Source organism: Triticum urartu, chromosome 5A (genome assembly GCF_056163025.1).
Source record: "Triticum urartu cultivar PI428250 chromosome 5A, HENAU_Tu73, whole genome shotgun sequence".
Classification (NCBI taxonomy): Eukaryota; Viridiplantae; Streptophyta; class Magnoliopsida; order Poales; family Poaceae; genus Triticum; species Triticum urartu.
Genome location: NC_141877.1, coordinates 501,026,805 through 501,048,263, shown reverse-complemented (window position 1 = coordinate 501,048,263; position 21,459 = coordinate 501,026,805).

Genomic DNA, 21,459 nt, shown 5'->3' with positions numbered 1-21,459 from the left:
CGGCGCCATGACTGGGGTGCTTCACCCCTGCTGCTCTGCACTGTATTTCGGTACGACATGTGGACCCGGTAGCATGATGTCCCACATGTCAGTGAACGGGACTAGAACATTTATGAAAGCGAGCGCACCACTCTTACGATGGAGGATTACATGACACGGCGGCCCCATGAGCTGTCACTTGTACTATATAGTACTATAGTTTTGTTGTTTCGCATGATCCATCGATACAAACCCGATTAAACAGGAAAGGGCGGGATTTTTTCCGCGCGGTAGATGATACTGGCCATACATTTCAAAGGCAATTTTAATGTATGAAAACTGAATAATTAAGTAACAATATGATATCTAATAAAACTAAAAACACATGTGATTTATTGTGTTAGAGTGAAGTAGTAGTGATGTATTGCATAGTTGTTAGATGTAACATGCGAGAACATGTAGAGATGTAGTCTTGGAGGGCCTAGAGAGAGAAAAGCGTAATACGGTCACCGAACTTCATAATACGCTAATTACGGTCAGTATATACGTTTTGCGGTGATTATATGGTCACTTGCTCACCGTTTAACATCGGATTGCCCTCTGTTGACCGGCCAAATAGTCTGCGTGGCACCATGTTGACTAGTTAAATTGACCACATTCCTTGTGGGTCCCACATGTCAGTTCACATAGGAAAAAGGTCAGATAAACACAAATTAACCCAGGCGCGATAAGACTCCAACCCGTGCGCGGGAATCACCTGGTTGTGTATGTGTCTGTCAGGGCCTGATGTGTGTGCATGCACGTGTAGGTTGAGCACTGGAGCGTGAGAATGTGTGTTGGTTGTGTGGTGTGTGCATGCATGCATGCACGTGTGCGTGTGAGTGTTGCATGCGTGCGTGGCTGCGTGTGTACGTGTGAGTGTTGCGTGCCTACGGGACTGCATGTGTTCGTGTGAGTGTTGCATGCATGCAGTTCTTGTGCATGCATGCGTGTGTGTATAATCACCACACCAGCTCCTGTGTGTTAAAAAAGACGGCTCAGCATATCAATACATGGTCACCTTGTCCGCTGTGCGCGCGGTCATGACTTCGAACCACCGTCCAATATTGTTTTGTCTTTTGTTTTCATTCTTATTAGCAAGATGCCCGTGCGTTGCACGTAACATGAAGATGCATTTGTATGACTAGTTTATCTTGTGAGAGAAAAGGATGAACGAGGGAAGGCCTTATTTGAAAATGTGGAGATGTGTATGGGTACCTTTTTGCAAAATTGCCATAGTTTCCTTCCTATCCGTCAGATATAAATCGGACATCCGATGTTGCAGGGTGTCAGGCACACGATCATCACCAACTCTGTTTTTTATAAGAGTGTAGAAGAGTAGATACAAGCTCACAAGTGGGCCCAATGGCAGTGAGATAATGTGATGCAACACTAGAGGTGCCACGTGGAGCGTTTAACTGGTCCACTAGTCCTGTCTTGAGCAAATACAGAGCTATACGGTGAGCTCGTGACTATATAATGACCACAAAACGTAAATGGTGAACGTAATGAGTGGATTCTGAAGTCCAATGTATGTATCGTGCTTTCGCTCCAAATACAATGATTGTCACTCTATATATTGCGAGAGAAAGATGAAACATGCGTGAATGTGCTGGGGGCTTACTTTTTGAGGACCTGGAGATAGTTTGTGTGCGTACGTGAAAGGGGCGTAGAGGGGGTGTATGTGATCGGGAGAGAGATGCTCTTCGTTTCTTTTTATTATGACTAACTTTATATAAAGTATAAAAATATGAAAATTCATAGTGCGGAATAAATATCATTGTGGGCACCATGCAATTCAAATTAACGTTCATACTCCTCCATATAACTTTGTAATGTTGTATATATGGAGAAATTCTAAAATAATTATGTGGCCACAGTTTATTGAAAAGGAATGTTGTATGCGAAATAAACGTGAAGATGGGGCTTTTTAGATCAATGGGGTACGTGATGTAACATTTGTGAATGTGTAGTTGATGTATTTGGCATTGCCTAGAGAGGTATTTGTGTGTATTACGTATTCGAGAGAGGCATTGGTAGATGGAACGGCGGGGGCAGGGGGCGTGGGAGAGATAGCACGAGAAATGAGAGAGGTCTAGAGAGAGAAAGAGAGAGACTAGTATGATGTCACGGCGAGAGATTCCCTTGAGTGTCTATATGCAAGGGGCGAGTGGATAGAGGCACGAGGAGATTTTTTGTGTGGTGTCTGTGTTGGTATGTGTGGGTGTGAGAAGATAACAAGACCTGGGGCAAAGGTGAGGCCCTTGGTTCGGTTCCGTGCTGCGCCACATTCGTCGACCCATGACGCATTTAGGGAGACCCATGGATGACTTGTCGTACAAGACAACGATAGCTTAATTGTGAAAGACTCTATGTCCACTGACAAAGCCGGCTAGGATTTGTAACCCTGGGTTATCGGACTAAGGTAACCCCTTATCTTTGATATTACTATTCATCCAACCTAAATTTAAGGGGCATCCTATAGAATGCTCTGCTAGAATCATACTCGTTGATTAGGAAGAGAGGTGCGAGACAATGCGTGAGAGACAGGCCTAAAGATAATGTGCGTATAGGAGAGACATAGGTAGGTCTATGTATGTAGAAAGGGTCGATGGGTATTATGCGTGTGTATGCTTGTGAGAGGAAGAGTTCTTGTGATAAATATTAGTGAAAACAGTCGTAAATGGTTACGAGAGGGAGGGAGGGTTATATCGAGAGCATGTCTGCAAGAAAGACACCTAGGGGGAGCGTGTGTGAGCACTTGTGAGAGACCACCGATGGAGAGGGAAACTACACATAAAAGACTGATGTACACATTGATTAAGGATATAAATTGTATCCAAATATTAGGATGGGATCATGATATTTGCAATTCGCATAAGGAACGGTCATTGATCCATCATGCATCTAGTTTCTATCGAATTTGAGAATGATATGTTATTATTCAACATAATTGATCCACATAGCTAGTATTTTGAACTCCAGGCAATGCATCGCTTTAGCAATTGAATACAAACATGAGTATAGTTCATGTTGTTTGTGTAAAGCACATTATACATACGGAAGTTACACAATGAAGATTATAAATATCTAGCTATGAACTAGCATACATTTGAATTCAACTTAAGGTGGTTTGAAACAATCGAATTCAACATGAAGTCCATTCAATTATTTGAATTCGATATCATGGCATTTGTAAGTCATACCTAAGTTATGGGGGCACCAATCTTTGCTCTGATTTTGTACCTAATAGAATATATAGTCTTGTACAAAATAGTTTCAAATTTAGCTCCTCCATTCCAAAATAATCATAGTTATAAGATTTCCAAGTGTCAAAATTTCAAAAAGAAGCAGATAATTGAATGTGGTTTTCAAACATACAAGGTCAAATTTAACGTTGTCTATTTAGGTCAATCCTCAAACTTCAAGAGTACTCTAAACGTGAATGCTTCTGTTTCAAAATTTCGAATGAAGCGCCAAAAGAGCCTCTACATGCCCGAAACCGCGTGATACCAATGTTTGGTAGTAGAAGGAAATTACTTTTCTAAGTCCGACCCATGAAACCTACCGGCCCGACGTCCAAAAGTCTAAACCATGGTAGGTTTGTAGCTTCATCTAGACGCCACGTAACCGCCTCCGAAAAACATTCAAACACAATGGCCGGCTAAGCACACATGCGCGCGGCCGAAATCGCTCCCGCCTACTATTTGGGCCACCTGGGATTACCATCCTACCCCCGACCAGCAGTAGGTCCGAAATTTAAGACAGGGGTAAAGTTTGTACTTGCCCCAAATTTCAAACAAGCGCGACGCATCATTTCAAAAAAGCCAAAAACAAGCGCGTCCTAGACCGAAACATGGATCCCCCTTAGCTCCCCCGCCCTGCCCTCCCGTCTGATTCCCCATCCGTACTCCGTGAGCAACAAAACTACCTCTCCACTAGCCGCGAAACCCCGGCGTCCTCCGTCCGCCACCCCATCCCACCCATCAACCGCCGCCCTCCTCCATTACACCGGAGCCGATACCCTGACGTCGTCGTCCACCGCAACCTCAAGTGAAACGCCCTCCACGACTACTAGTTGAAAGCCGAGGCCGAGCCGTCCGGACCCGAGCCAGTTCAACCACGCTGTCATGCACCTCATGGTGCCGCTCCAACTTTGCCACCGTCCACCACACCGGATTTGTTCCTGCTACTCCGTCCTTCACCGCCTCGGATCTGCTTCCCCTCTGCCAACATACGACCACGGCAACACACTCAACAATTTGGCAATGGGTTCATCCAAGCTTGCACCCTCCTCCGAAACATCGGTTCCCTTGGCAAAAAGAAGAAGATCGCCGCGACATGTGGAGGAGATGACACCGGCAAACAAAAATGGTACTCCTCTTCCCTTATTCGTGCAAATCTTACATGTCTGCTTGCACTGTATTCATCCCACGGAAGATAGTAGTTTGACCGCTTCTTATTGATACTAGATGTTCCTAGTAACTCGCGATGCACAAGGTTTCTCCTCATATACTATTTCACCTTAGCTAGAGGTCCGTTGCCCCCCTGGATTTCAATTCGTGGACAGTTGATTCCCAATTAACAGAAGAATTCCCCAGCGCAACAGGCGCTAGTCTGCCTCTTATGCCGGGGAAGGAGCGCCTCGGTGTTTATATTAGGGGCGTGTGGAACCTAGAGTTGCTGGCGCCCAATCTGGAGGTCGGTCGGGATTAAAGGGATGGCCTGGGGGCGCTTCCAAGCACGGCGGTGGTGTGAGGTCGAGGGGAGGGCGGGGCGGCGGAGGCAGGGGTCTGGGCCGGTGGTCGCTGGCGGATCGAGAAAGATCGTCAACAGTGACTGGAGGGAGGTAGACGAAGGCCATATTCCCATTCCTTATAGATCGGACGGTTCATAAAAAAACCGATTGGCCTATTTATTTGCAGTCGACTATTATCTTGATAGGACCACATGTGGTGGTGTGCTGGAGGAGTACCTGCATTTCCTGTTCTCATATATTACAAAATCATACATAGTAGAATCTAATTTTGGTTGCCATGCAATGTTGTAGAGCTATCATATGTCCCCTTTCATTTATTTTTTAGCCACCTGCTATGTGCTACTTTTATAGTGCACTAGTTCTGCACACACTTCACCCATACTCTCACTATTGTGTTTTTATGCAAGGGTATTTGAGACCCTGCCTTGACAGAAACAGAAAAGAGAAGAGATAAGTCACTCTAGCGTGGTAGGCGACTAGGCCAGACACATTTCAAGACTTTAAAGGGTGTAGTGTCAGCAGATGGTGACGGGGAACGTAGCTCTGGAGTTGATGATCTCACTCGCCGTGTATCACTATCCCAGGTGCTTACTTTAACTTCACGGTGTCATATGTGGTTGCATGTTGCATATGGCATCTAACTTGTATTCGAAAGGCCGAAGTCGATCTTTATCAAGATAAGGAAAGATACTTTTTACATGAACCACCATCCCGGGAGCACCAGAAGACAAATAGCTAGTCAGGGCACTGGCCGAGCCAGTGACAGGCCCAGCACAGACATGCATCACCTGGAAGCCAACTAAAAAGCCACGATGGTGGAGAAGCATATCGCCTCCCACCAGGCTCTCAGGTCCTAGAAGATCATGCTCACCACTCCAGCCGGATGTCTAGCTTGTATTGCTTCCAATTTGGTTAAATTTCATCTGCTTAACTTACACACTATACTTTTTAATATGACACGCCTTCCTGTTTTTGGTACATACTAGTACATATGTCTATTAACCATGTTCTTACATCAAACTAATGTTCTTGTGTATCCCTCATCAATCACTTATGATGAGGCAGTCAGGCCAGTGGACTACTGTGATAAAAGATCCTCATTTAAAGAATGCAGCGTCAGCCTCCCCACATGATTCTCAAGAAACAGCAAGGCTAGATGAAGATAGTGAATGTAGCTCTATAGTTTATTACCGCATTTCCCCTACACTAGCATCGTAGGTGCTTGCTCTAACGTGGCAGCGTGATATGTGCTTGCATGTTGTATATGGTGTCTAGATTGTAATTCTTCTAATTTGGTTAAATTGCAGGTTCTATTCTGCTTAGTTTATACATTATACTTGTTAATGTGACATGCCTTCCTATTTTTAGTACATAGTACATCTGTCTATTACGCATGTCCTTACATAAAACTATTGTTTTTTTTGTATCCCGCATAAATCAATATGACGAGACACCTTCAGCATATGCAGTGTGATATTAGTTGTGTATTTCATATGATTTACAGCATGCGCCGCTTCTAATTTGTTGAAATGACATTTATGATGGGACGCTTTTAACTTGGCAGAGTCATATTGGTTGCATCTTTCATGTGGTTTCTAGCTTGCATTGCTTCTTATTTGTTGAAATGGTTTCTGCTTAGTTTACAGAAACAATTGTGAATATGCCATGCCATACTATGTTTCGTATTATTCCATCTTGGAATCATGTGTTTACCTTACATCAAAGTAGTTATTGTTAGTATGATGCATGAATGAGTTCTAAAGAGTGATTTTTATTGCTTTTTCTTGTCGGTTTTGGATGACAATTAAAAATCAATAAAGCAGAAGGAAGTTAGCAAAGCAGCGGATGAATGTGAAAGCACAAGTGCTCCATAGGTGGTTTTGGTAATTAATGTCAACATGTCTCTTGTTGGACTAACATTTTTATCTAGTATGTTTCAGATAAGTTCAAAGTGAAGTGGCATGGACTAGAGGATGTGAAACCCCTTCAAGATGCTAAGGACAAAGGATTGACTCAATCTCAAAGCTCAAGACTCTACATTTTCCATTTTAGTGATCCAAGATCACATTGAGTCTATAGGAAAAGCCAATACTATCAGGGAGGGATGAGGTGTTGCTTAATGAGGCTCTTGTTCAAATGCTTAGTGATATGCTCCAAAGCCCTAAACTACTTTCTCACATCCACATATGACCTAAACAAAAAGTCAAACTCGGCCCCACCGATTCTTCTTATCCGGCGCCATCGAGTTTCAAATGTCATAGCCACTGCCACAAACCCTAGGAAAACCGGTCTCACTGATAGGGATCTTGGTCTCACCGAGATGGGATTGCAAACTCTCTATTGCCTATTGCAATACTTTCGGTCTCCTCGAAACTTGCGATCGGTCCCACCGAAACTGCAACGTAAACTCTCTGGTTCCCTTTTGTAACATTTTGGTCTCACCGTTAGCTTGTTACCAAAATCGGTCTCACCGAGATTACGTTATGCCCTAACCCTAATCATATCGGTCCTACCGAGTTGCATGTCGGTCCCACCGAAAACCCTAACGGCCACTAGCTTTGTTGAATCGGTCCGATCGAGTTTAACCATTCGGTCGCACTGAGTTTGGAAAGTTATGTTTAACGGTTAGATTTTGTGTGGAGGCTATAAATACCCCTCCGCCCCCTCTTCATTCATGGAGAGAGCCATCAGAACAAACCTACACTTCCAACCTATATTTTCTGAGAGAGAACCACATGCACTTGTGTTGAGACCAAGATATTCCATTCCTACCATATGAATCTTGATCTCTAGCCTTCCCAAAGTTGCTTTCCACTCAAATCTTCTTTCCGCCAAATCCAAATCCTGTGAGAGAGAGTTGAGTGTTCGGGAGACTATCATTTGAAGCACAAGAGCCAGGAGTTCATCATCAACACACCATTTGTTACTTCTTGGAGAGTGGTGTCTCCTAGATTGGCTAGGTGTCACTTGGGAGCCTCCAACAAGATTGTGGAGTTGAACCAAGGAGTTTGTAAGGGCAAGGAGATCGCCTACTTCATGAAGATCTATCGCTAGCGAGGCAAGTCCTTCGTGGGCGATGGCCATGGTGGGATAGACAAGGTTGCTTCTTCGTGGACCCTTTGTGGGTGGAGCCCTCCGTGGACTCGCGCAACCATTACCCTTCGTGGGTTGAAGTCTCCATCAACGTGGATGTACGATAGCACCACCTACCGGAACCACGACAAAAACATCCGTGTCTCCAATTGCGTTTGAATCTTCCAAACCCTTCCCTTTGCATTCTTGCAAGGTGCATGCTTTACTTTCCGCTGCTCATATACTCTATGCATACTTGCTTGATATGTATTGTGTTTATTAAACTTGTGTCAAAAATTCACTTCAACCTAAAGAATTTAAAAGTTGGAACTTTTAGCACCTAGTGTCTAATCACCCCCCTCTAGACACCTCTTCTCGATCCTTTCAATTGGTATCAGAGCATTGGTCTCCATTGCTTTGGTTTAAACACCATTGGAGGAAGATGGATGAGTCTACTTTGGGGAGTCTTAGACGTAGAGTGCCTATTCTTGATGGAGAATATTTTCATGACTGGAAAAATGAAATGCTTGAGATTTTCAATGAATATCATTTGAACAAGTACATTGCGAGCCCTTGTGCACCTCATGTTGATCCTTTGGATCCTACCCTTGATGAGTCCATTGACATGATCCGCAACCTTAGAACTACTAATCTTATCACTAGAGGCTTGCCTAGAAACTTGATTGGATATTTGCCTACTCTTAAGTGTGCCTACAACATATGGAACTTTCTTGAGGAACTCTTTCCAAATTATTCCTTGAAAGATCTAGATGAAATTCTCCATAAGTACATTGCCTTGATTAAGATGAATTCCAATGATCCCAATTTTGGTGACTGCTTATTTGAGCTCACTAATCTTACGAGTGCCAAAGGAGATGTTGGAATCATTAGCAATATCCTTTCCAGAGCTATTAGAATTCATAAAGATAACTATAGAAATGATCATTTATTGAATGAATTACCCTCTCTAGGAATTGATCAATCACAAGATGATGTTGAACATGGATATTCTGATGAGGATGATGATGATAGTGACTATGACCTTGATGATGCAGTGAGACACTTTGGTGTTATGGAAAATCTTCGCAGCTACATGGCTAGAGGAAAGGAATGGGTTCTTGATATGGGATGTACTGATCATATGACCGGAGATAAAGATATGTTCCGTTAGCTTGCTGAAAATGACGACCCTCGAAAATATGTCACCTTTGTTGATAACTCAAAGGGTAAAGTGGTTGGCCTCGGTAAGGTGGCCATCTCACATGATAGCTCCATACAAAATGTCATGCTCGTTGAATCTCTTGGGTACAATTTACTTTCAGTATCTAGACTTGCTGATTTCGGTTTTAATGTTCTATTCACTGAAGTAGATTGCCAAGTGTTTCGTAGAGACAATCGTAAAATGGTAATTACCGGAATACGTAGAGGTGATCTTTACATTGTTGATTTCACTAAAAGGGCTCAACCTAGAACTTGCTTAATTGCTAAATCTTCTAAGGGTTGGTTATGGCATAGACGATTAGGTCATGTTGGTATGCGAAACCTTGACAAGCTTATTAAAGATGATCATATCCTTGGACTAAAAGATGTTATATTTGACAAGGATAGACTTTGTAGTGCTTGTCAGGCAGGGAAACAAGTTGGAGGAAGTCATCGCGCAAAGAACATCATGACCACGAGAAGACCACTCGAGCTACTTCACATGGATCTCTTTGGTCCAAATGCCTACAAGAGTCTCGGTGGTAACTCATTTGGACTACTCATAGTTGATGATTTTTCAAGATTTACGTGGGTGTTCTTTCTTGATGACAAATCGCAGGTCCAAAAGATCTTCAAAAACTTTTGGGGGTGAAGATCAAAAAGGTTCGAAGTGACAACGGAATGGAGTTCAATAACGCAAATGTGGATACCTTTCTTGACGAAGAAGGGATTTCACATGAATTCTCGGCTACGTACACATCTCAACAAAATGGAGTCGTTGCGAGGAAGAACCGGACTATTATTGAGATGGCAAGAACGATGCTTGACGAGTACAAGACGCCAAAACACTTTTGGGAGGAAGCAGTCGAGACAACTTGTCATGCAACAAATCGCTTGTATCTTCACAAGCTACTCGGCAAGACGGCATACGAGCTCCTCACCGGTAACAAACCACAAGTTGGATACTTTCGAGTATTCGTCTCAAAGTGCTACATTCTTGATAAGCATCGTCGTTCTAAATTTGCTCCTAAGTCTCATGAAGGTTTTCTACTTGGTTATGGCTCAAACTCTCACACATACCGTGTCTACAATAATTTCACCCGAAAGGTTCAAGAGATGGTAGATGTGAAGTTTGATGAATCTAACGGCTCGAAAGTAGAGCAATTGCCAATTTATGTATGAGACAAAGACCCTTCAGAAGCAATCCAAGACTTGTCTATTGGCAATATTCGTCCAACGGAGGTGAAGGAGAGTACTTCGTCAGTCCAAGTGGAAGCTTCTACCTCACGACAAGGTGAACCAAGAGTTGATATGGAAGCATCCACAAGTGGGACACAACAAGATGAAGAAAACAAGGAAGTACATCAAGATGAAGGCCAACAACCTCCTTCTCCACCACGACAAGAGAATGACAATTTTAACAATGAAGAAGGCCAAGAAGAAGAATAAGATGAAGAAGATGTTAAACCAAGATCCAAGCAAAAGATTTCACGAGTTCGAGCAAGAATTGCTAAAGATCATCCTGTCGAGCAAATATACAATGATATCCAAACCGGGAGAATCACTCGCTCAAAAACTCGTTTAGCTAACTTTTGTGAACATTACTCATTCATCTCTCACATTGAACCTATGAAGGTTGAAGAAGCATTGGAAGATCTAGATTGGATAAACGCTATGAATGAAGAGCTACAAAACTTTGAGAGAAATCAAGTGTTGACATTGGTTGAAAAGCCCGACAACGACCACAACATCATTGGTACCAAATGGCTGTTCCGCAACAAGCAAGATGAAGATGGTGAAGTCGTCCGCAACAAAGCACGCCTAGTCGCCCAAGGCTACAATCAAGTCGAAGGTATGGACTATGGTGAGACTTGTGCCCCCGTTATTAGACTTGAGTCCATTCGCATCTTACTTGCCTATGTTAATCATCATGATATCACCGTATACCAAATGGACATTAAAAGTGCTTTTCTGAATGGTGAAATTGAGGAGGAAGGTTTATGTTAAGCAACCTCCCGGATTTGTCAATCCAAAGAAACCTAATCATGTTTACAAACTTCACAAAGCTCTTTATGGTCTTAAACAAGCTCCTAGAGCATGGTATAAATGCTTGACCAAGTTTCTTATAGAAAAAAGGCTTTGAAATTGGAAAAATAGATTCTACTCTTTTTACTAAAAGGGTTAATGGAGAACTATTTGTATGCCAAATTTATGTCGATGATATTATATTTTGATCAACTAACCCTCATTTTAGTGAAAGTTTGGAAAGCTAATGTCAGAGAAGTTTGAGATGTCGATGATGAGTGAACTCAAATTCTTTCTCGGTTTGCAAATCCAGAAAACTAAGGAAGGCACCTTTGTATCTCAAACAAAGTACACCAAGGACTTATTCAAGAAGTTCAATATGCAAGAATGCAAAGGTATGACTACACCCATGCCTACTAGTGGACATCTTGATTTAACCAAAGATTGTGAACCAGTTGATCAAAAGGTTTATTGCTCTATGATTGGTTCATTGTTATATCTATGTGCTTCACGTCCCGATATTATACTAAGTGTGTGCATGTGTGCACGATATCAAGATACTCCTAAAGAATGTCATCTTAAGGCTGTGAAAAGGATAGTGAGATACTTAATCCATACACCAAATTTTGGCATTTGGTATCCAAAGAGGGCTTCCTTTGATCTTGTTAGCTACTCCGATTCGGACTATGCCGGTGACAAGGTTGATAGAAAGTCAACTTCGGGTACTTGTCAATTTCTTGGTAGATCTCTTGTCTCTTGGTCCTCCAAGAAACAAAACTTTGTATCCTTATCCACCGCCGAAGCGGAATACATTGCCGCTGGATCATGTTGTGCTCAATTACTTTGGATGACTCAAACTATTAAAGATTATGGAATATATGTGAAACATGTTCCATTGCTATGTGACAATGAAAGTGCTATTAAAATTGCTCACGATCCTGTTCAACATTCTCAAACTAAGCATATTGAAGTTCGTCATCATTTCATTCGAGATCATGTTGCCAAAGGGGACATTAATCTTAAGCATGTTCGCACTGATAAGAAATTGGCGGATATATTTAACAACCCACTTGATGAGAAAGCATTTTGCAGGTTAATAGGTGAATTGAACATCATTGATGCTTCAAACATGGAGTAGGAACTCCATTTAATACATGCAAGGCATGAGCTTACGACTAATCCTTGATATTTCTCTTATGTTAACTATCTTATGTCTTGGATATATTTGCACCTTGCATGCTATCTAACCCGTGTAGGTACTTAGATGAATCAAAATCTATGAGATTGCAACTCACTCACATCTTGAGCAATTTCTATATAACCAAGTCGCTACACAATGGTGGATGAAGACAAGGAAGCACGCAACCATTCAAACATATCCTTTGACAAATTCTATCATGATTGTCACTTTGGACACACAAGTGCTCTTCCTTGCAAAAACTAACCCATGTAGGTAGATGAACTCAAACTTCAAGTGATGCTCCCAACTCTTGATGAGCTACATCAACCTTGAGCAACCCACACAAGTTCAACTACATGATCATGATCAACACCACCACCCAAGGTATGTTATTCCATCTTAGAGAAGCTTTACTCCAAGTCATGGGATAAAGCAACTCAACAAGATGTGAATACATCAAGATGCTTTGACGAAAAATGGTAACCCCATTTTGAGCTTAAAACGATGAGTATGACCAAAGAGCAAGTGATCTCACCTGACTCCTAAGTCAATATACTCTAACATAGGTGACTTTGTCACCGCCCAATTCTAGATGAAGTTCTCTTGTGTTCTTTTCTGTGCTCTTGCATTTGTCTCATGCATATTTGTTTCCCTCTTAAACTTCATCTAGATTCCTTTTAGTTTCTTCGATTTTATTTTCTGTTCTGCATCTTCTGCATAAAATTCCTTGCAAATCCTTGTGAAGTCTTACTTGTCTAGTGAGCTGAGGTGACAAGTGTTTTCTTTGTGATGAACTCGGTCACACCGGGACTTTTACTTCGGTCCAACCGAACCCTTTCGGTGCCACCGAAGCACCAAACTCGGTGCTACCGATCTCACTGCAGGACAAACATCTTGCCACTTGTTTCTCAATTTTTTTATCCAGCCTCACTCAATGAATCTTGTCCGCGACCAGGATCCTACTCAAATTGCTGCTTTATTCTGTGACTCAAGGACCAAACCCATCATGACAAAAAGTCAGAAGCACCCTTCTTGGAAATTGATGTCAAAGCGGGAGAGAGAGATCATCACATCAAAGCCTAATCATATCTATAGGGGGAGAGAATACTCTAGGGAAGAAAGAAACCCCAGATGCTTGGTCTTCAAGAGGAGAGAGGTCACATGTCTTCAAGAGGGGAAAGACGTGTTCATATTTGCTCGATTGCATTAGCTCTGTTTATTTCCTTTGAGCTCTGATTTTGCTCTGATTTTCTGTTCCCTATCTTCTCCCAATATCCCATGTTAGATTCAGGGGGAGCAAGACATCTAAGAGAAGGAAATCCTTGAATTTATTGCACATATTAACCTTTGGGGACATGTCTATATCCAATGTGGTACTTAGTACTTACTCTACATGTCATCCCAGTATTGGTATTCTTGTGGTCTCTCTTGTTTGCTCTGGCCAGTAGGTGTATCTGTGTTATCTAACCTTGTTTATGCAGGTTCATCCCATTCTAAGCCAACTAAAGACCACAAGGTAAGTATATGCATCACAGTCACGTGAATGAGAAATTCTTGCTGATGTACACACTGTTTGCAAGGACTCATGAGCATGAAGGTACATTTCTCATATTTTCATCATTTGCTCTTATGCACATAGCAAAGATACATGTAACACATTGCTTACTCTATCATGTTTATGCATTCACATGCTCCTATATTCCATATTCACATGATTGCATACATGGCGGGGGCGCCTATGCAAGTTACATGTCTTTCCAAAGCTTTACTTACTACTCTTAATATCTTGATCTAAAGCTTTGATGTATGTTGTCATCAATTACCAAAAAGGGCGAGATTGAAATCACAAGTGCTCCCTAGGTGGTTTTGGTAATTAATGTCAACATATCTCTTGTTGGACTAACATTTTTATCTAGTATGTTTCAGATAAGTTCAACAGTGAAGTGGCATGGACTAGAGGATGTGAAACCCCTTCAAGACGCTAAGGACAAAGGATTGGCTCAAGCTCAAAGCTCAAGACTCTACATTTTCCATTTTAGTGATCCAAGGTCACATTGAGTCTATAGGAAAAGCCAATACTATCAAGGAGGGATGAGATGTTGCTTAATGAGGATCTTGTTCAAATGCTTAGTGATATGCTCCAAAGCCCTCAACTACTTTCTCACATCCACATATGACCTAAACCAAAAGTCAAACTCGGCACCACCGATTCTTCTTATCCAGCGCCACCGAGTTTCAAATGTCATGGCCATTGCCACAAACCCTAGGCAAATTGGTCTCATCGATAGGGATCTCGGTCTCACCGAGATGGGATTGCAAACTCTCTGTTGCCTATTGCAATACTTTCGGTCTCAACGAAACTTGCGATCAGTCCCACCAAAACTGCAATGTAAACTCTTTGGTTCCCTTTTGTATCATTTCGGTCTCACCGAAATGAGCAATCGGTCCCACTGAGTTTACTTGACCAACTCTCTGGCTAGCTTATTACCAAAATCGGTCTCACCGAGTTTGTGTAATCGGTCTCACTGAGATTACGTTATGCCCTAACCCTAATCATATCGGTCCTACCGAGTTGCATGTCGGTCCCACTAAAAACCCTAACGGTCACTAGCTTTGCTGAATTGGTCCGACCGAGTTTAACAATTCGGTCCCACCGAGTTTGGAAAGTAATGTGTAACGGTTAGATTTCGTGTGGAGGCTATAAATACCCCTCCACCTCCTCTTCATTCGTGGAGAGAGCCATCAAAACAAACCTACACTTCCAACCTATATTTTCTGAGAGAGAACCACCTACACTTGTGTTGAGACCAAGATATTCCATTCCTACCATATGAATCTTGATCTCTAGCCTTCCCCAAGTTGCTTTCCACTCAAATCTTCTATCCACCAAATCCAAATCCTGTGAGAGAGAGTTGAGTGTTGCGGAGACTATCATTTGAAGCACAAGAGCAAGGAGTTCATCACCAACACACCATTTGTTACTTCTTGGAGAGTGGTGTCTCCTAGATTGGCTAGGTGTCACTTGGGAGCCTCGGACAAGATTGTGGAGTTGAACCAAGGAGTTTGTAAGGGCAAGGAGATCGCCTACTTCATGAAGATCTACCACTAGTGAGGCAAGTCCTTCGTGGGCGATGGTCATGGTGCTATAGACATGGTTGCTTATTCGTGGAACCTTCATGGGTGGACCCCTCCGTGGACTCGCGCAACCCTTACCCTTCGTGGGTTGAAGTCTCCATCAACATGGATGTACGATAGCACCACCTATCGGAACCATGACAAAAACATCCATGTCTCCAATTGCGTTTGAATCTTCCAAACCCTTCCCTTTACATTCTTGCAAGTTGCATGCTTTACTTTCCGCTTCTCATATACTCTTTGCATGCTTGGTTGATATGTATTGTGTTTATTAAACTTGTGTCAAAAATTCACTTCAACATAATGAATTTAAAAACTGCAACTTTTAGCACCTATTGTCTAATCACCCCACCTCTAGACACCTCTTCTCGATCCTTTCAGAAGGAGCTCCTTCCAAATGGAGGGCCTCTACAGATTCTACTCCTCCATCCGCCAAGATGATTTCCAAGACAACACATGCATAGACACTCAATGTAGTTGTGTTGGTGATGAACACGTCTCCCCTAGTGCACCATCACAGGTGCTCCCTCTAACTTGCCACTGTTATATGTGGTTGCATGTTATGTATGATCTCTTGCTTGTATTGCTTCTAATTTTGTTGAATTTCATCTGCTTACCTTACACATTGTACTTTTGACTAAGACACTCGTTCCTGTTTCTAGAACATACAATATCTGTCTATCACACCATGTTCTTACACCAAAGTACTACTATTGTGTAACCTGCAACAATCACTTATCATAAGACACGTTTGACATGGGAGTGTGATTTAGGTTACATCTCACATTCTTTTCTAGCTTGTACTACTTCTAATTTGTTGAAATAGCACTTATGACGAGACAGTTTTAACTTGGTAGAGTGATATTCGTTGCATCTTTCATATGGTGTCTAGCTTTCATTGGTTCTAATTTGTTGAAATGCCTTCTTCTTAGTTTACACATGATAGCTGTGAATATGCAATGCTGTCCTTTACATTCAATCGTCCTATCATGCGGTCGCCTTACATTAAATTTGTGCTCGTCAGCATCCTGCATCAATGAGTTATGAAAAATGAATTTTTATTAATTTTTCTTGTGGGTTTGACTTGACAAGGCAATACAATTAAGGGAGAGGAAGGAAAAAAATAAGGCAGGGACTGATGGCGGTCTTCTGGCAAAACCGGCATCCGAGGTGCTTTCTCTAGCTTGGCAGTGTGATATTGTTAACTTGGCAGAGCGATATTTTAAGCATTTTTCATATGGTGTCTACCTTCCATTGCATTTCTTCTAACTTAGTGAAATGTCTTCTGCTTAGTTTACACATCATAGTTCTGGTTATCACATGTTGTCCTGTTTTTTGTACATATTACATCCTCCTATCATTTGGTTGTCAAACATCCAAGTTCAGTTCATCTGTATCACGCATCAATTTTTTCTGAAGAACTAAATTGTTATTCATTTTTCTTGTTGGCTTGACTTAACATGGCATAAAGAAAGAAGAAGCAACACAGAGCGACATGGAAAGGGAAGAGGAAGAATCCTACAGATTTTACTCGTATTGATGGTGCAATAGAAGGTCAAAGTCCAGCGGAAAATTGTACTGACAGGGTATCCTGTGCTGAACGAGCTGCAGAACAAGCCAAACAGAAACAAATAGCTGCCACCAAACAAGCAGATACAACCCTAGTTGTTGCAGCACCTTCCACGGTACCATCAGCTGCACGATTTACTCATTGGTCAACTCAGCTAGCAGCACATTCCCAAGCTCCCTTGCCACCTGACACTACTTCCGAAGCACTCTTGACACAAGATAAGTTGGTAACATCAGATGAACTTTGTGAGCTTCAACAACAAGAAGGTAGTTGCTAGAGTCAAGTTACAGTTGCATGCTTCTTTATATGTAGTCTCACAGTTTGATGTACACTAACACTTCCTATGTTCATTGTTTGACTAGCACCTAGGCGCAAGAGGAAACAAACATCAGGGATAATGCTTGATAGGTTATCTAAATCTAGAGGAGGAAGAATGGATATCCATTTTGAGGCGGGTTTAAAAAGGCCACGTGATGCTACAGAGTCAGCCAAGTTAGTATCAGAGGCAGCGGTTGCCGTTAGGTGTCATGTACGTATCCTCCTAACATGGATTCAGTACAGGAATGACAAAGACGAAACCCAGTTCAACACCTTCCTCGACCATTTATCTATAAGTATGGTTATGTATGGAAACTAGTAATATCGTCTTTCTTTGTCCAATACATTATAGGTTGCTGATAATGAGACTCCCATAATTTCCAACAGATGAGGTTCAAGTTGCATAGCCAAGATGATGCAACCAGACAAGCTTGCACCCATGTTTTCAAGTCTGCTCTGCGACAGTATCGATATAACTTGAGGAAAACTCACTTTGAAGGCAATGCTAACAGCGAACTTGCCCAAACATCTCCAGTGGAAAATATATCGGATAAAGACTCGAGAGGCCTTGTTAAACACTGGTCTGATCCAAAGTATCACGTACATTATATATATGTGACCAGATCACGTGTTGAAGTCCTATTTACGCATGTGCCACACAAATCTATCTTCTTGTGGGTGAACTTTTCAAAGAACAAGGCCAACCGTACGAAAGTGAAATTCCAACAAACGATAGGATCTCATAGCTATATTGCACACTGCGCGGCTCTTGTAATTAGCTGCTATTTCACTCTTTCCGCTGTACCATATTATCATATCTATATTGACTTGTTCCAAATGCAGAGGAAAGCCCTCAAGGACCAAAAATTACCTGAAGCAAATGTTGTGGAGATCTTCAAGGACTGTCACACCAGCAAGACAAAGGGCATGACTACACCAGTCAAAGCCGCTATTGTAAGTCATTAATCCTCATGCCTTTTAACTACTACTTACTCTGACTTGTTCCTTGAACTGCATGGTTTGCAACCAATGTCTATTACTCTTTTCAATTTTATACACAATTGTCTTAGCGTATCATTGCATCTTACAAGGTTTAAAATAGAGGAGTGATGTTCCTTTGATCTTGACCTGTAATCTAGTTCTATGCTGGACTTGCCCACACAACATTACAATTGCATGTTTGTTTGTTCTCAATTGTTTTGTGATATGAATGATGTCATACTATGCTTACCATACTATAAACTTTGTCTCTTTATCCTTAGCTGTCAATACAATGTGAAGAAATAGACAATACATTAGACATGGTACATGGTCATATGTTTGGAACCTGGTTTTATTATGTACTTTGCAGTAAAATACAACTAATATTTTACATGGATTCACCAGAATAAGTTCTGTATATAGACCAAAACTATTTTGTTTGGTTTTGCTGCCTCCTTAACATCTTCTATTCTAGTACTACTAATGTAAAAACTCAACTTTTCAGCAAGCTATGGAAAAATGGTGGAACCGCCACCGTCTGAAGGTGGCCAGGCAACTATAACCGCAATGTCAGCTCTTGCTGCAGTGGGTCAGTATCTATCCACTAACAGTGCCAAAAGCACGTTCCTGCGTAATACTGGGTTGGTTGTTAAGGCAATCTCGTCCAAACTGGCTCACGATCAAGATATGCACAAATCCGTTCCCTAACAGAGACCCTTTGTGAAACAAGGACAGGCATTGTTCGATGTCGTCAAGATATAAATGGTTTTGAAACCAGACTATCAAAGATTTTCTATGTTTTTCAGGAGCCTAGGAGAAATGAAGGCGAAGGTTATGGTGCTCCATCGGACAATACAACATGAAAACATAACTGTCAGGTCAAATGAAGTGAACTTCTGAAGTTCTGGTTGTGCATTTATCTGCCAGACTGTTAACTTTTATGCCAACCTTCCTTTTGTTTTATAGTTGTAATTTGTTTTGTTGTGATATAAAATTTGTTCTTAACATTTAGCCATCGGCTGAAGAAAACAACAAGCCATTTTCGTATAGTATAGGGTGTTCCCTATATTTGCACTGGTGGCGATCTGTGATGCCTTAACAGCGTAGCATTAGTTTCGGGCTTATTTATTTGCTAGTCTTCTTTTTCCATGGATTGCTAGTGGCAGCAACAGCCATGGGCGATATACGGACCGTGGTAACCTTGACCCTTCTACGAGCCGTAGGATCCATGGGCCTCCTACGGGCCGTCTTTAAATGGGCCTCCAACACGGCCGTAGAATCGGTGGGCCTCGGGCCGTCGGATAAATTGGTCTACATGGGCCGTAAACGGGCATAATTGGTATCGGCCCAGTACGGTAACGGGCCGTTAACACACCGAAGGATAGTAAAGGCTTAATTCTATCACAGGCATAATGGGTCGTTAATTGGCCAGAATATAGGACGGGCTCTAAACGGCGCAACGGGTTAACATGCCAGAAACAGGCCGACTCTTGCCACGGGCCGAATTTGGCCCATTTGGGGAACATGCCAGTAACGGGCCGGAAAGGAGCCCAAGAACGTATGGGCCGTCAGTAGGCCAAAAGCTAACACGAGCTGGAAACGGCTGATGTGAATCATGGGCCGTTAATGGGTACAAAGAAATGTACTGTTCATTATGGGCTAGAGTCACCATGGGCCCCTATAGGGCCTAAAGATATGAAGGCCTCATATGGGCCAAAAGACGTCATGGGCCATACATGGGCCCAAAGTGAAATGGGCCGGCGTTATATTCGTTGCCGCACATGACGTTGTTGGGCCAATTTCGTGTAGGCCCTGACGGGTCGTGAGTTACCAGGCCGTAAAATGGGCTATTTGCGAAGAGACCGTTAACAGGCTTTTCATGGGCCAGCCCTCTATCTTTTGACCAAGTCAAACGGGCTAGCCTTTGTACGCTAAATGGGCCGGTGGTGGGCTCTCGCACGTGTCGACATATCATAGGCGCCTATCTGACCCACTGACGAGCTGACACGTGTTTCCTCCAGCTAATCAGAATTTTACATGTGGAAATTTCCCATTGGTCCGGGCTGCTAACGGATCCAAAACCAGACCCGATAGCTTAAAAGCATCCTGTTGTGGTGGATGTCACATGTCGGTCCCCCTTATCAAGAGCACTCCTGTGACGTGCGATTTATCATCATGGAAGTGGACACTTCCGTGATGATCATTTTGGTAATGTCATGGAACACTTCTATGATAGCATATGTATGACTATCTTGATTCTGTCATAAATTTGTCATGGATGTACATGCATGACAAAAAACGTGACCTAGTGTGACAGACACGTATCCTCACGGAAGTGCCTTTTTTTAGTGTTGTCAAAACCCGTTTTCAACAAGTCGAGCTTTGTAGATAGTAACACTAATATCAGTGTCCGTCTTCCTCTTGAAGATCCATTTATTCTCAATGGTTTGCCGATCATTGGGCAAGTCCACCAAAGTGCACACTTTGTTCTCATACATGGATTCTATATCAGATTTCATGGCCTCAAGCCATATGTCGGAATCTGGGCTCATCATCGCTTCCTCATTGTTCGTAGGTTCATCATGGTCTAGTAACATGACTTCCAAAACATGATTATCGTACCACACTAGTGTGGATCGTACTCTGGTTGACCTATGAGGTTCGGTAGTAAATTGATCTAAAGTTTCATGATTATCATCATTAACTTCCTCACAAATGGGTGAAGGCATCACTGGAACAGATTTCTGTGATGAGCTAATTTCCAATTTGAGAGAAGGTACAATTATCTCATCAAGTTCTACTTTCCTCCCACTCACTTCTTTCGAGAGAAACTCCTTCTCTAGAAAAGATGTACTCTTAGCAACAAAGATCTTGCCTTCGGATCTGTGATAGAAGGTGTGCCCAACATTTTCTTTTTGGTATCCTATGAAGACTCACTTCTCCTATTTGGGTTCAAGCTTATCAAGTTGAAGATTTTTTCACATAAGCATCGCAGCCCCAAACTTTCAGAAATGATAGCTTAGGTTTCTTGCCAAACCACAGTTCATACGGTGCTCAACGGATTTTTAGACGATGCCCTATTTAACGTGATGTAGATATCTCTAATGCATAACCCCAAAACAGTAGTGGTAAATCGGTAAGAGACATCATAAATCACACCATATCTAATAAAGTATGGTTACAACGTTCAGAGACACCATT